Below are 13884 nucleotides of genomic sequence, written 5' to 3'. Positions count from 1 at the left end.
ACAGGACTGTCTCAGAAAATTAGAATATTGTGATAAAGTTCTTTATTTTCTGTAATGCAATTAAAAAAACAAAAATGTCATGCATTCTGGATTCATTACAAATCAACTGAAATATTGCAAGCCTTTTATTCTTTTAATATTGCTGATTATGGCTTACAGCTTAAGAAAACTCTAAAATCCTATCTCATAAAATTTTAATATTTCCTCAGACCAAGTAAAAAAAAAGATTTATAACAGCTGAGTGTTTGTCAAGGCTCAGGAAACCCTTGCAGGTGTTTCGAGTTAATTAGACAATTCAAGTGATTTGTTTAATACCCTACTAGTATACTTTTTCATGATATTCTAATATTTAGAGATAGGATATTTGAGTTTTCTTAAGCTGTAAGCCATAATCAGCAATAAATCAGAATAAAAGGCTTGCAATATTTCAGTTGATTTGTAATGAATCCAGAATGCATGACATTTTTGTTTTTTTAATTGCATTACAGAAAATAAAGAACTTCATCACAATATTCTAATTTTCTGAGACAGTCCTGTATATATATAAATATGAGAATATAAAAAATATATATGTATATATAAATATGTACATATATGAGGATATAATTATATATTTATATACATAAGTGTTTATGTCACTATTTGTGGAAAGAAAATTGACCTGACAAACTAGTATAATTTTACATATATACATATATTATTATTTTTATTATTATTATTATTATTATTATTATTATTATTATATTCTCATCTTCAGCGGATCACGAACCGAGAGGAAGAGCCGCGTGCAGACATCCTCCCTCATGAGTATAGGATGATGAAGATGGTGATGATGACGGTGAGGTCTCCTCTTCACGGGGTTGTCGGCCTTTCAGCTCTGATGCAGGGCGCGCGCTCCTCTGGATGCCGCACATGCGTCGTGCCGTGCAGAGCCGCGTTCAGGTACAGGTTTCTTCTCTGTCCCCTGCAGGTTGTATTTGAGTTGTCCGACGTGAGGCTCAGAGGAGCTCTCTGCATGAAGCCCTCTGAGGGGACTGACTTGTGATATTAATATGTGTATATATATTTACAATAAACTGAACTGAGTGAATACGGCGGTCTCTTGAAAACCTCCAGGCTCCTCTGGAGGCCGTTGAACCGGATCCCCGTTAAACCGGATCCCCGTTAAAGGGGATCCCCGAGCAGACCTCCTGAGGACCGATGGGGTGCTGAACGTGAAGCTAAGCCCCCGCCACACGGAAACGGAGAAAGGACGCGTCACGTGCACGAAGCCAGGAGGGCTCAGCGTGGTCCCGGACCCGGACCCGGACCTGGACCTGGACCTTGAACTGGACCTGGACCTGGACCTGGACCCATGAGGTGGGCTACCAGACCTGATGAAAATAAGTAGACTGGATTCTGCTCCCGGAAATAGACGCAGTGCACAATACGTGGATTTGACATTACACAAATAATAACACATATATATATGCACGTGCACAGACATTTTGGGGGGCAGGTGCTCAAACCCAAAAAAGGGCACCCATTGCCAAAAAAAGAATTGTGACAGAGTTGAAGCATTAGCATCAATACACTGATGATGCAATACATCCTCGACCTGCGTTTCCTCTGGCAGCATCAGACAGCTAGCTTACATTTTCTTTATGAATAAAGATGAATTATTATATTGCAACAAAAGTACAAGCGTTCTGATTGGCTAATGGGTTGTCATGCCAGCCACGTATCACCCTCCTCGCTGGTCTGATAGGGATCCGTATTGCCCTCTGATGTCATTTTCAAAATGAGCGATATTGATCGTCACCAACAGCCAAGAGGAAATTCAGAAGCAGCAAAAATGTGTTATTGAAAGTGATGAAGACTATAAACTATAGTTTGGATCACTTGTGTTGTTACTTTACTGTAAATTAAAATTTCGTGAGCGCCGCGGAGCATGTCGGGGCGAAATTCTCACAAGAACTCAAATAAATGCCCCGTCGGATATTAAAACACATTTGGGGTAATTGATGACAGAAAGAGTAACTTTTATACTTAAATACTGAAGAATGAAAAAAATTTGTCTCTCGCAAAAAGGGCCCTTTACTCATCCAGGGCAAAGGGGAGGAGCTTGAGCACCACTAGGTCTCTACCTGTGCACGTGCCTGTATATATATATATATATATATATATGTGTTATTTGTATATATATATACATATATATATGTTATTCATATATTTATATATATACATAAATGTATATTTAAATTTATATATATACATATATGTATATATATGTGTGTGTGTGTGCGTGTTTTATAGAGGTATCAGACTAGCAGGCGGTCATTATTATTAGTCTGATGTGTTGGAACCTTCTCGTCTCACCTGGAGCTCGTGGTCACTAAAGGAGCGCCGTGACGTCGCAATAAATCCAGAAACACGTCAGTCATCGGCAGAAAGGCTGCGCGGTGTTCACCGTGAGGCGTTCACGGTCCTCTCCACGGGCCCACGCACAGTGTCCTCCTCAGGCCGCTCAGATCTAATCACTCTGGTTCCTATAGGACCAGAGCTGGTGATGTCACTGATATGTGAAAACTCTTCAAAATAATAATAATAATAATGATAAAAACATAAATGTGTGTGTCTCTCATGAACAGGAAAAGCATGTGACGTTCAGGGGGTGCTGTGGGTGTCATGGAAGGTGATACTCTAGTGTGACAAAGGCTTCATATGATTCTGGGAGTTGTTCCTGATCCGATGTGAGGTCAGAGGTCAAAGGTCAGGATGTCTGTGTACAGGTGGTGAAGCCCTTTCATTTATCATTTGTGATTTTGGGCTTTACTAAATAAAGTGACTGAATGATCCCTGTTGGTGTGAGGCACGATCTCCTCCTCCTCCTCCTCCTCCTCCTCCTCCTCCTCCTCAGGAGAAGAGGAAGGGGCTCCAGGTCGGTTGAAGGGCCCGGCTCAGACACCTGATGACAGCGTGTCTCATCTCCATATCTGGGCTTTGTGGCCCCTGAATGCCGGGGCCGGGCTTTGTGCGGGGCCCAGATGTGAGATGAGCCGGGGCACAAAGCAGAGGTCAGCCGGGACGCCGGCTTCCTGTCCGCCTGACGGCCCGTGAGGGGGAGGGGCGGGACACTTCCTCTCCCACTCTGCTCTGTAAGGACCCGGTGCGAGGGCCCCTGTGAGGGCCCCATGAGGACACATCTCTCCCCTCAGAGGGCCTCCTGTTCCTCCCGGACCAGGAGCCACATCCTCTGGGGCCCCACGCCGTGCTGAAGGGCCCAGGTGATGTGAATATGAAGAGCGCCTCCTGTTGGCAGGAAGCAGCCTGCTGTGCTGACGGCTCGACTTCCTGCTGAAGCTCCTCCCCTTTACCACCAGACACCTGTGTTTATGTCACGTTAAAGAATGAACCCACGCAACACGAGTTAAAAACACAACAAACACATCTTCAGGAGCAGCTCCAACCACCTCCTCTTCCTCTCCTCCTCTCCTCTCCTCTTCCTCTCCTCCTCTCCTCTCCTCTTCCTCTCCTCTCCTCTCCTCTCCTCTTCCTCTCCTCTTCCTCTCCTCTCCTCTTCCTCTGCTGACCTCTGAGCGTGTTCAAAAGGCCGCGAGCCTCCTTGTTGCTATCGGTTACGGCTCTAATTCTCCTGCCGGCCCGGGCTCCAGCGGAGCTTGGCATCCTGCATGAGCTCACCGCCGCTGACAAAGGAGGTTCTGCTCCGGCGCTCCTTTAATGTTAGAGGGCCTCCCCACCTCCTCCCACCTCCTCCCACCTCCTCCCCACCTCCTCACGCCTCCTCCTGCCTCCTCCTGACTCTTCCTGTATATATATACATATATATATATGTATATATATACACATATATATATATATGTATATATATACATACATATACACAAATATATATATGTATATATATGTATATACAGGACTGTCTCAGAAAATTAGAATATTGTGATGAAGTTCTTTATTTTCTGTAATGCAATTAAAGGAGCAAAAGTGTCATGCATTCTGGATTCATTACAAATCAACTGAAATATTGCAAGCCTTTTATTCTTTTAATATTGCTGATTATGGCTTACAGCTTAAGAAAACTCTAAAATCCTATCTCATAAAATTTTAATATTTCCTCAGACCAAGTAAAAAAAAAGATTTATAACAGCTGAGTGTTTGTCAAGGCTCAGGAAACCCTTGCAGGTGTTTCGAGTTAATTAGACAATTCAAGTGATTTGTTTAATACCCTACTAGAATACTTTTTCATGATATTCTAATATTTAGAGATAGGATATTTGAGTTTTCTTAAGCTGTAAGCCATAATCAGCAATAAATCAGAATAAAAGGCTTGCAATATTTCAGTTGATTTGTAATGAATCCAGAATGCATGACATTTTTGTTTTTTTAATTGCATTGCAGAAAATAAAGAACTTCATCACAATATTCTAATTTTCTGAGACAGTCCTGTATATGTTTATATATATATGTATATATATAAACATATATATAAACACATATATATATACATATATATATACACACATATATATGTGTGTATATATATGTATATATATATACATATACATATATATATATATAAACATACATATACACATATATATATGTATATATATGTTTATATATATATGTATATATATAAACACACATATATATATATGTGTTTACATATATGTATATACATATATACACATATATTATACATATATATATGTGTTTATATATATATACATATATATACACATATATTATACATATATATATATGTTTATATATACACATATATATATAAATAAATATATACATTTATAGATATATATTTATATATAATATATACTTATTCATATATATACATATATGTATATACACACATATATTCATATATGTATCCATATATGTATGTATATAGATGTATATACATATATTTATATATATTTATATATGTATAAATATTGATATTAATATATATGTAGATATGTAAATATATATTAATACATATTTATATATGTATAAATATTGATATTAATATATATGTAGATATGTAAACATATATTAATATATACATATTTATATAAATGTATATTTATAGTCCTGACGTATAATAATCAACAATATTAACCTGTGTGTGTGTGTGCGTGTGCGTGTGTGTGTGCGTGTGAGTGTGTGTCGTGCTTCATGTGTTCTCCTATTGGTTGTTATTAGTATCCATAATGCTTCCTTTATTATGATTTCTATTGGGAGTTGTTCCTGATCCTGTGAGGTCAAAGGTCAGGCTTGTGTACAGACTGTGAGGCCCTGAGGGATAGGGGGCTGTCTAAAATAAACTGAATGTAATTATTATTGTACGTCTGTCTCTTACGGTAGTTCAGTTTAACTTTGGCTGTATCGTGTGTTTGTGTTTCTACACGACCCCTGACCTCTCTAAAGCAGCTGAGGTGTGTCTCTGGGTTCTACCTGTACCTGACTGTGAGGATGATGGTTTATGACCTTCATAAAGATGAAGATGACCTTGGGTGTGTCTCCATCTCGTTTACTTTCCATTATCTTCTCACACCATCAGCCAAAAGCTATTATCATGCAGCGGAGCGTCACACCGGATGCCCTAATTACTGTGAGCTGTGTGTGCCGTGCTCTGATTGGCTGAAGGCGGCGGTAAGCACCACTGAGGGCCCCGAGGAGCCCTCCTATTAGACGCTCTCCGACTCCTGGAGGTCATCCTCTGTTTTCCATTAACGAGGTATTAAAGTATGAGCTGATGCTGCTGGGGACAGCAGTGTGTGTGGAGCGGGACTCACGTCACCGTGGCAACGCTACCGGATACCTACACACCACCTGTCAATCAAACCGTCAATGTGGGCGGAGCCATGTGAATCCTTCAGGCTGCTCTCGCTGGTCAGCTTTCATTTAAAGTTCATATTCTTCATCGTCATGGAATAAAATAAAAACATTTCCTTAAATTATTTGAGTAATTACACTTTTTGTTCCTTCAATTTAGTTCCTCTGAACTCTTTGATGAGCCCCTCAAATGTGGATTAAAGACAAGTTTACAATTAAAGTATTTAGAATGTTCTGAATTATTTGGATTTTTCTGCTCAGTTCTATTTTTACTGGACTAAACCTGTTCCATGTCCCTCCTCTAGGGGGCGCCACAGAGCCCTGTGCACTAAACCTGTTCCATGTCCCTCCTCTAGGGGGCGCCACAGAGCCCTGTGCACTAAACCTGTTCCATGTCCCTCCTCTAGGGGGCGCCACAGAGCCCTGTGCACTAAACCTGTTCCATGTCTCTCCTCTAGGGGGCGCTACAGAGCCCTGTACACTAAACCTGTTCCATGTCTCTCCTCTAGGGGGCGCCACAGAGCCCTGTGTACTAAACCTGTTCCATGTCCCTCCTCTAGGGGGCGCTACAGAGCCCTGTACACTAAACCTGTTCCATGTCTCTCCTCTAGGGGGCGCTACAGAGCCCTGTACACTAAACCTGTTCCATGTCCCTCCTCTAGGGGGCGCCACAGAGCCCTGTACACTAAACCTGTTCCATGTCTCTCCTCTAGTGGGCGCCACAGAGCCCTGTACACTAAACCTGTTCCATGTCTCTCCTCTAGGGGGCGCCACAGAGCCCTGTACACTAAACCTGTTCCATGTCCCTCCTCTAGGGGGCGCCACAGAGCCCTGTACACTAAACCTGTTCCATGTCTCTCCTCTAGTGGGCGCCACAGAGCCCTGTACACTAAACCTGTTCCATGTCCCTCCTCTAGGGGGCGCCACAGAGCCCTGTGTACTAAACCTGTTCCATGTCCCTCCTCTAGGGGGCGCCACAGAGCCCTGTACACTAAACCTGTTCCATGTCCCTCCTCTAGGGGGCGCTACAGAGCCCTGTGTACTAAACATGTTCCATGTCTCTCCTCTAGGGGGCGCTACAGAGCCCTGTACACTAAACCTGTTCCATGTCTCGCCTCTAGGGGGCGCCACAGAGCTCTGTGTACTAAACCTGTTCCATGTCCCTCCTCTAGGGGGCGCCACAGAGCCCTGTGTACTAAACCTGTTCCATGTCCCTCCTCTAGGGGGCGCCACAGAGCCCTGTGTACTAAACCTGTTCCATGTCCCTCCTCTAGGGGGCGCCACAGAGCCCTGTGTACTAAACCTGTTCCATGTCCCTCCTCTAGGGGGCGCCACAGAGCCCTGTGTACTAAACCTGTTCCATGTCCCTCCTCTAGGGGGCGCCACAGAGCTCTGTGTACTAAACCTGTTCCATGTCTCTCCTCTAGGGGGCGCCACAGAGCCCTGTGTACTAAACCTGTTCCATGTCCCTCCTCTAGGGGGCGCCACAGAGCCCTGTGTACTAAACCTGTTCCATGTCCCTCCTCTAGGGGGCGCCACAGAGCTCTGTGTACTAAACCTGTTCCATGTCCCTCCTCTAGTGGGCGCCACAGAGCCCTGTGTACTAAACCTGTTCCATGTCCCTCCTCTAGGGGGTGCCACAGAGCCCTGTACACTAAACCTGTTCCATGTCCCTCCTCTAGGGGGCGCTACAGAGCCCTGTGTACTAAACATGTTCCATGTCTCTCCTCTAGGGGGCGCTACAGAGCCCTGTACACTAAACCTGTTCCATGTCTCGCCTCTAGGGGGCGCCACAGAGCTCTGTGTACTAAACCTGCTCCATGTCCCTCCTCTAGGGGGCGCCACAGAGCCCTGTGACATTATAAACTATATACTTTCACTTTAACATTTACATAGCAACAAGTGAGGTCAAAGATAAGTCCTGCATCTTAATATAGAGACATGTATGACAAGTACAATGCGGTTCATTATGTTTAATTATTTATCTAAATACTTTCATTTTAAACTTGTTTTATTCAATACACATTTGAGGGGGTCACATTAAATTATTTAGGGAACTAAATTAAGGGAACAACAGATGTAATTACTAAAATAATGTAAATATGTAAACAAAAACGGTATACAATGACTAATAAATAATTCATAAAATATTCATATACAAGACCAATGTGTGTGTAAACAGTGCAGTACACATATACGCGGTGTTACCTCACATGTTTATACACCGCAGGGCTTATATAATGTCCTTTATTACAGGAACACACACATTGTTGTTTATTGGACTCAACGCCACAAAACAGGAGGACCAATCAGAGAGGCTGTGAGTCCAGCGTGTTTAATGGTTTACAGCTGAAGAGGAGGTCTGGACCTGTAACCCGACACCCCCTCTCCCCAGCACCTCGTCACATGACATCTACAGGGTCACAATCACAAATTACAAAAAGTGCCTCAACAGTCTGGACACACTACTACTGAGTAGTCTACTGAGACCCCCAGAGACCCCCAGAGACCCTCAGAGACCCCCAGAGACCATCAGAGACCCTCAGAGACCCCCATAGACCATCAGCGACCCCCCAGAGACCAGCAGAGACCCTCAGAGACCCCCAGAGACCCTCAGAGACCCTCAGCTCCTTTAAATCCAGATTCAGGTCAGAACCGAGTCACAACAAAGTCACAACTGGGTCAGAGAATAGAACAAATAAAACAGAAATGATCTGTGAGAAATTAGATTCATATGTACATGTGGGCATTAATCACAACATGTTTCGAGATCTACTTCCGGTCTCACGGGAAAAGCATCAAAATAAAAGGACCTAAAACACACAAAGGCCCCTACAAAGTAAAAGCTCACTTAAGAGTCGACATATTAGCAGAACCGTGTCCACCTAGTGGACTGATGTCCACAGTGAGGAGAGAAAGATATAAGTAACTATATAAAAGTGCATTAATACTTTTCAAATGACTGTGCAATTTATTATACATCCCTAATCAGTGTCTTCAAACAGGCCACCACATATTATTAGACTTATTCACCTTTAAATTATAAGAATTGCGTTAATTTTTTCATCGAGGAAAACATTTTATAATCCAAGGAGGTAAATTACAAAATAAATCTTAATTGAATGTTCTTATGTGCTCGCTGGTGGTCCAGGTGCCACTCAGCAGGGCTGCTCTCTGATTGGTGCTCACAGGACTTCAGCGTGTCGGGTTTGGCATGTTCGGTGAACTCAAGATGAGAAGATCAAAGGGTCTGCAGATCATATCATGTGATGATGGTCTGGTTGTTTGGTGATACTTTCTGCTGGTATTCGGTCAGTTTACATGACCTCATCATAGTTACGTTGCTATAGTGACTCCATCGCTCACATTCACACCAGTGAACAGATCAGAGCCGCCCTCAGATCCTCTGATGATTCATCCACACGTTTTACTTCCTATGTGAAGGAGTTGACACATGAGCAGAGATAAAGTAATCAGATTAAAAAAATAAATCCAGCCCCCTGATGAAGAGATCCTGTACCTGAGCCTGAACACAGCGCATGGGGAGTGGCCCCTGATGATGTCATCAGGTGACCTGCCTCTCATTGATGAGGCTGTCACATGTTTTAATGACTGAGTCTGTGGGACTGGAATCAGGACCGGCGCACGGTGCAGACACAGGTGGTCCACTGTAACGTCTCCATGTCACATAGCAACGAGGTCAAGAGGTCACCGGCTACTTCATTAATGGAGCTGTCAGAGAGCTCCTCCAATTACTGCTCCCGATTGGCTGCAGCTTGTCAAGGTGCGTTAGCACTGACGAGGCCCCGTGCAGTATGTGTGTGTGTGTGTGCACAGACTTACCTGTGTGTATGTGCCTCACAGCTTTCTTGACACCTCCTAATAAATGAAGTAATTAACTACCAGCGGGAACAAATTGTAGAAGAAATGACATCTTCTAAAATCAGAGTTACACATCCAGGCCGACGCGCTCAGACAAGCTGCTGGAGAACAGAGTGATGATGTCATCTGTGAAGACAGCGGGACCGGCTGTGCATACAGAGCCGAGGACACCGGGGGCTCTAGTTCTTCCTCTAGCAGTGGTTCTGGTGGTTCTTGGTGTCCACCAATCACATGTGCAGTAAGTACTGTGTGGGTCTAATGGGGCAAGAAGCCAAGCAGCAATAGATGTCATGTGACCAGATGAACACTAGATGTCATGTGACCAGATGAACAATAGATGTCATGTGACTAGATGAACAATAGATGTCATGTGACCAGATGAACAATAGATGTCATGTGACCAGATGAACAATAGATGTCATGTGACCAGATGAACAATAGATGTCATGTGACCAGATGAACAATAGATGTCATGTGACCAGATGAACAATAGATGTCATGTGACCACATGAACAATAGATGAACACTAGATGTCATGTGACCAGATGAACAATAGATGTCATGTGACCAGATGAACAATAGATGTCAGATGAACAATATGAACAATAGATGTCATGTGACCAGATGAACAATAGATGTCATGTGACCAGGTGAACAATAGATGTCATGTGACCAGGTGAACAATAGATGTCATGTGACCAGATGAACAATAGATGTCGTGACAGATGAACAATAGATGTCATGTGACCAGATGAACAATAGATGTCATGTGACCAGATGAACAATAGATGTCATGTGACCAGATGAACAATAGATGTCATGTGACCAGATGAACAATAGATGTCATGTGACCAGATGAACAATAGATGTCATGTGACCAGATGAACAATAGATGTCATGTGACCAGATGAACAATAGATGTCATGTGACCAGATGAACAATAGATGTCATGTGACCAGATGAACAATAGATGTCATGTGACCAGATGAACAATAGATGTCATGTGACCAGATGAACAATAGATGTCATGTGACCAGATGAACAATAGATGTCATGTGACCAGATGAACAATAGATGTCATGTGACCAGATGAACAATAGATGTCATGTGACCAGATGAACAATAGATGTCATGTGACCAGATGAACAATAGATGTCATGTGACCAGATGAACAATAGATGTCATGTGACCAGATGAACAATAGATGTCATGTGACCAGATGAACAATAGATGTCATGTGACCAGATGAACAATAGATGTCATGTGACCAGATGAACAATAGATGTCATGTGACCAGATGAACAATAGATGTCATGTGACCAGATGAACAATAGATGTCATGTGACCAGATGAACAATAGATGTCATGTGACCAGATGAACAATAGATGTCATGTGACCAGATGAACAATAGATGTCATGTGACCAGATGAACAATAGATGTCATGTGACCAGATGAACAATAGATGTCATGTGACCAGATGAACAATAGATGTCATGTGACCAGATGAACAATAGATGTCATGTGACCAGATGAACAATAGATGTCATGTGACCAGATGAACAATAGATGTCATGTGACCAGATGAACAATAGATGTCATGTGACCAGATGAACAATAGATGTCATGTGACCAGATGAACAATAGATGTCATGTGACCAGATGAACAATAGATGTCATGTGACCAGATGAACAATAGATGTCATGTGACCAGATGAACAATAGATGTCATGTGACCAGATGAACAATAGATGTCATGTGACCAGATGAACAATAGATGTCATGTGACCAGATGAACAATAGATGTCATGTGACCAGATGAACAATAGATGTCATGTGACCAGATGAACAATAGATGTCATGTGACCAGATGAACAATAGATGTCATGTGACCAGATGAACAATAGATGTCATGTGACCAGATGAACAATAGATGTCATGTGACCAGATGAACAATAGATGTCATGTGACCAGATGAACAATAGATGTCATGTGACCAGATGAACAATAGATGTCATGTGACCAGATGAACAATAGATGTCATGTGACCAGATGAACAATAGATGTCATGTGACCAGATGAACAATAGATGTCATGTGACCAGATGAACAATAGATGTCATGTGACCAGATGAACAATAGATGTCATGTGACCAGATGAACAATAGATGTCATGTGACCAGATGAACAATAGATGTCATGTGACCAGATGAACAATAGATGTCATGTGACCAGATGAACAATAGATGTCATGTGACCAGATGAACAATAGATGTCATGTGACTAGATGAACAATAGATGTCATGTGACTAGATGAACAATAGATGTCATGTGACCAGATGAACAATAGATGTCATGTGACCAGATGAACAATAGATGTCATGTGACCAGATGAACAATAGATGTAATGTGACCAGATGGACAATAGATGTGACCAGATGGACAATAGATGTCATGTGACCAGATGAACAATAGATGTCATGTGACCAGATGAACAATAGATGTCATGTGACCAGATGAACAATAGATGTCATGTGACCAGATGAACAATAGATGTCATGTGACCAGATGAACAATAGATGTCATGTGACCAGATGAACAATAGATGTCATGTGACTAGATGAACAATAGATGTCATGTGACCAGGTGAACAATAGATGTCATGTGACCAGATGAACAATAGATGTCATGTGACCAGATGAACAATAGATGTCATGTGACCAGATGAACAATAGATGTCATGTGACCAGATGAACAATAGATGTCACCAGGTGAACAATAGATGTCATGTGACCAGATGAACAATAGATGTCATGTGACCAGATGAACAATAGATGTCATGTGACCAGGTGAACAATAGATGTCATGTGACTAGATGAACAATAGATGTCATGTGACCAGGTGAACAATAGATGTCATGTGACTAGATGAACAATAGATGTCATGTGACCAGGTGAACAATAGATGTCATGTGACCAGGTGAACAATAGATGTCATGTGACCAGATGAACAATAGATGTCATGTGACCAGGTGAACAATAGATGTCATGTGACCAGATGAACAATAGATGTCATGTGACCAGATGAACAATAGATGTCATGTGACCAGATGAACAATAGATGTCATGTGACCAGATGAACAATAGATGTCATGTGACCAGGTGAACAATAGATGTCATGTGACTAGATGAACAATAGATGTCATGTGACCAGATGAACAATAGATGTCATGTGACCAGATGAACAATAGATGTCATGTGACCAGATGAACAATAGATGTCATGTGACCAGATGAACAATAGATGTCATGTAACTAGATGAACAATAGATGTCATGTGACCAGGTGAACAATAGATGTCATGTGACCAGATGAACAATAGATGTCATGTGACCAGATGAACAATAGATGTCATGTGACCAGATGAACAATAGATGTCATGTGACTAGATGAACAATAGATGTCATGTGACCAGATGAACAATAGATGTCATGTGACCAGATGAACAATAGATGTCATGTGACCAGATGAACAATAGATGTCATGTGACCAGATGAACAATAGATGTCATGTGACCAGATGAACAATAGATGTCATGTGACCAGATGAACAATAGATGTCATGTGACCAGATGAACAATAGATGTCATGTGACCAGATGAACAATAGATGTCATGTGACCAGATGAACAATAGATGTCATGTGACCAGATGAACAATAGATGTCATGTGACCAGGTGAACAATAGATGTCATGTGACCAGATGAACAATAGATGTCATGTGACCAGATGAACAATAGATGTCATGTGACCAGATGAACAATAGATGTCATGTGACCAGATGAACAATAGATGTCATGTGACCAGATGAACAATAGATGTCATGTGACCAGATGAACAATAGATGTCATGTGACCAGATGAACAATAGATGTCATGTGACCAGGTGAACAATAGATGTCATGTGACCAGATGAACAATAGATGTCATGTGACCAGGTGAACAATAGATGTCATGTGACCAGATGAACAATAGATGTCATGTGACCAGATGAACAATAGATGTCATGTGACCAGATGAACAATAGATGTCATGTGACTAGATGAACAATAGATGTCATGTGACCAGGTGAACAATAGATGTCATGTGACCAGATGAACAATAGATGTCATGT

Source organism: Pseudoliparis swirei, chromosome 8 (genome assembly GCF_029220125.1).
Source record: "Pseudoliparis swirei isolate HS2019 ecotype Mariana Trench chromosome 8, NWPU_hadal_v1, whole genome shotgun sequence".
In the NCBI taxonomy this organism is placed as follows: Eukaryota; Metazoa; Chordata; class Actinopteri; order Perciformes; family Liparidae; genus Pseudoliparis; species Pseudoliparis swirei.
This window is presented reverse-complemented; position numbering follows the sequence as displayed.